Raw genomic sequence first — 4,421 nt, forward strand, 5'->3', positions numbered from 1 at the left:
TTAAATCAAAATCACTAATTAGCTATTCTTTAATTTTTACGGCTAAAGTTGTTAAAACGGACTTTCAAAAAAACCATATAGCAATTTAAATAATTTGAGGTTGATTTTTAGGATCAAGGGATTTTAGGTCCTACACCTTTTTTGTCAATACTTTTATCAATATTAAAATTATATCAAATTGGAACAAACTGAAAATTATAGCATTGTTCGTTACCTCTCCTCTCGATAAATTATAATCTTAAATAAATAATAATTTTTTCTTTAAATAAAGTTTAGAATACTGCCTTTTTTTCATTTTTTCCTTTTTTAAATTTAGTGATTACATTTATATTATAGTTAGCTTATTTTCGCTTTCTTGCTGTTTTTTTCTAATACTAATTATTTTAAAATGTCTTTAAATATTGGACTAAAAATTATATCACTGTATTTATTTTTTTTCTTCTTCCTAATAACGAATAAAAATTTTGAAATATTTTTAAGGTCTCAAGTTTTTATTTCAGTTTCAAGCATTAAATTTAATTTATTTTTAATTTTAGTGATTAATTGACTCTTTTTTACGAATATTTTCGGTGAACTGGAAAGCAATGTCGCTTTTGATACTTTAAATTATAAAATATATTTTAGCAAGTTTTTTGTTTTAATCAATGATGTTAATATCCACGTTTTTGGAAACCTTATTTTATAAAGTTCGCAAAATTTAAATCAGTTGGTCAACATCAGTTGTAATTTTAAAAAGCCTGGCAAAAATTATAAATTAGAATAGGCATTCTCCAATTACCCACCATATTTGCCCGACATTGCACCATTAGATTTCTATATATTATATGACCGCTACATTGCACGACAAAAAACTTGAAAATATGGATGATATTCCAAATGCCTTCTTTATTTTTTTGATCTTGCTCAAGAAACGATTGGTTTTTAGGAATCCGGCATTTAAACGTGATGTCAAAAGGTCTCTGATAACGTGGCTAATGCATAATTAAAATCTTTTAACTGATTAGGTGCACAGACAGAGGCAGATCCAGAAATTTTTTCTGGAGAGGGTCATAGACTCAGATTCCCTCCCCCCCCCTCACACACAATTAATTTGCTTTTATAAAAGAAATTTTTAATATTTTTTTTGAAAAAAAAAAACTGGGTTTTTAATGCTAGTCTTCTCATTTTTATTTCTTTCATAATGAACAATACATAAATAATTCAAGTATTCAAAATCTTTAAATAATAAATGTAATGCGTTTTTACATAATTAGATATTTACATAATTAGATGAAGAAAAAAAATCGATTTTTTCCAACCTACCTAGGTGTATATGCCCCCTTNGCTCTAAGCCAAGTTTTGAGACGTCGAAGAGTTGAAAAGGAACGTTCTGCTGTTGCTGCACTAACTGGCAGAGTTATTAAAATTCTCAACATATTGATTGATGGGTACAAATCGATCTCACAGGCATTGATAATCTTGAAAAGATCGTTGGGCACTTCAAGTCCTGCTTCTGTTTCCCGCTGTCATTTTGCCACCCAAAGACGAAATTCTGTTTCGACAACTTCTATGGAAGCATTTAAGAGATTCTAATAAACCTCGCAGTTTCACGAACGGCTATAAGATCTTCTTCTGTAACAGTTTGAAACCTGTTGAAGTGTGCTTGGAGCGCTTCAACATTATTAATGTTTACAATGAAACTATGACGAATTTCGTTTTAATCTTTTGGATTATGATTCTTGAAACAGTAAAGAACATAATTAGATGAAGAAAAAAAAACGATTTTTCCGATCTACCTTAGGTGTATATGCCCCCTTAAATAATTTTTAAAATATTTTATTTCTTTTGTAAGCTATTAAAAAAAATTATTATTATGTTTTCAATTGGGGGGGTCATGCCCCCCCCCCCCCNCCCCCCCCCCCCCCGCCGGATCCGCCACTGTGCCCAGAAAACTGAAGCCTATTTTTTAGCGTTTGAAAAATTTCGATTATTTCCAATTTTTATATTTTTCAGCGCATGATGTTTTTAATCAAATAATATCTTACCACTTCAGTTTCTTAAGATTATTTAACTAAATAAGTGGATAAATTAATAATGAAATTAATTTTTCTCAATTTCTATGAAGTTTGTTCTAAAAGCATAACGCACATTTCTTTCGATCTTAGCTTTTCCTCTTAAAATTATGTATACTTAATGATTTTTGTTTTTGAGAGAAATGTATTCATTTCATGTACAGATGGCAAAAATAAATGAATTAACTGGTCTGGTCACCCTGCATAACTTATGATCTAATGACTGGATCTTTACGTTGTAGAACTCAATCTTAATGGATCAAGGGGTCTCAAATATGTTAATTAGTTCAGACGATATTTTTAAAGTTACGAAATCAACTACAAAAACTTACTTTCTTTGAATAAACATACCTCTTTTTCGGTAGATTCCGGTTTCTGAACCCCAAAATCCAAAATAGCCGCAATCTGGGAAATATGGTTCCCCTATTCTCATTAAGAGAGTGATCCAAAGCTTGGACGCCTTGAAGTTCGTTTTTCTTTTTACGTATTGCGCCACATCTCAAAAACTTTTTAAAAGTATTGAAAAACTTTCGCACACAATTTTAAAATTTGTTTATGCAAAGATAATTCCATGCAAAAATGCATTTTAGTAAATATTTATTTTTAATTGTTTTATTTAATAATAGTCGAAAAATGTTAGAATTGTAAGGTATTCCTTTTTTTGGACTCATTTAAAGAATGCAAATTTAAATGGCAAAATAATCGAGTAATTCTCGAGAAATGGAATTTTGAAAAAATCGTATTTTTAAAATTTGATTTCTCAAGAATTATTCGACAGATTTTCGACTATCATTAAATAAAACAATAAAAAATAATTAATATTTTCTTAACGTTATATCTTGCATGGAATTATTTTCGGATAAAAAATTTTTATAACTGTGTACAAAAATTTTAAAATTCGATTTTAAGCTATCGAGATATTGAGGAATACGCAAAAAGTAAAATTAACCTTAAGGGGTGCAATCTATTGGGACCATATTTCATCGAAAAAAAGGTATGTTTATTCAGAGAAATTACGCTTTTGTGACTGATTTCGTAATTTAAAATATCGTTAGCATTTATTAATTAGCATATTTGAGATCACTCTAATTTTAAGTCAAGAACGTGAAGATGCGATCATCCCGCATTTTGCGTACTGTACGTATTTATATTTTATAAGCCTCATTTAACAGCTGACTCACTTTTTGGGTTTACGACTACTAATGTCAAACTCTGCAGCCTTGTAATTTTGAACCTAGTCCAGAAGACAAGGGAACTTCTGGATCAAGTTTTAGGAGAAATTTGCTTTAGCGTTACATGGAGATGAAGACCACGAGAACCTCCCACGGTTAGCCTGACGGTAAGGGGACTCTAACCCATGATCCGTCTACCACTAAGGATATTTCACATCAGCACTGTGGTCGGTTCAAGCCGGATGCGGAATTCGAATCGACCAGCCATCGCTGGGATCGAACCCAGTTCACCTCATTGGAAGACGAACGCTCTATCCCGAGTCATTGCAGCTTTACGTATTTATATTTTTATGTCCGTCGTTGAACAGCGGACCCTGCTAATGTTCAACTCCGTAACCAATCCAGAAGACAGGAAACTCCTGGATCAGTACCCCCAGAGGTTTTGATTTGTTATGGAAACATGGAGAACTTTGCGACTCGACAGATTTAACGTGCATCGGTCATCATTTACCCCACGGAGAATCTTTGGTTAGCATGGGATCCAACCCACGAATCTTGAACATGGGCCCAGTGCACAAGCAACCAGGTTATCCCGGCGGATACGTATTTATATTGTAATAATTATTACACAGCTTAATAAATTTAATTACTTCGCTCTGAATAATTTAGAATAAAGTACATCATATAATTAGTTAATAACGCATTTTTATAAAAATTAAAAACTGTTGATTTTGACTTATTTTAAAATTGTAAATAACATTTATTTTACTCCGTTCATATTTATTATCGTTAAAGGAGGGGGAGCCAAAACTGTTTTTGTTTACACTTGATAATTAGCTCTGACATTAAGTTTGATGTTCGCAACTAAGTTTACTTGATTGTTAATTTTATATTATGTTCTGTAGTTAGTATTGCAAAAGTGTTATTTTCTTAAAATAAAAGATATTTTATATGTAATATTCCAAAGTCTATTATTATTTGATCAGAAACTGAAGAAATGTTTTTTTCCACTTTCCTAATTTTCCTTTTTCATCAAACTAAAATAATTCACAGACTTCCTTCACTCAAAAATAACAAATTTTTAGTTTAAATCTTTTTAAAATAATTTTTTAAGGTTTTATTTTTTTGTGGTAAACTGTTTTTCTTTTCTTTCAACAGACTACTTTGAAAATTTTATTATGAAATGAAAACACAAATG

Source organism: Parasteatoda tepidariorum, chromosome 1, assembly GCF_043381705.1.
Source record: "Parasteatoda tepidariorum isolate YZ-2023 chromosome 1, CAS_Ptep_4.0, whole genome shotgun sequence".
Taxonomy (NCBI): Eukaryota; Metazoa; Arthropoda; class Arachnida; order Araneae; family Theridiidae; genus Parasteatoda; species Parasteatoda tepidariorum.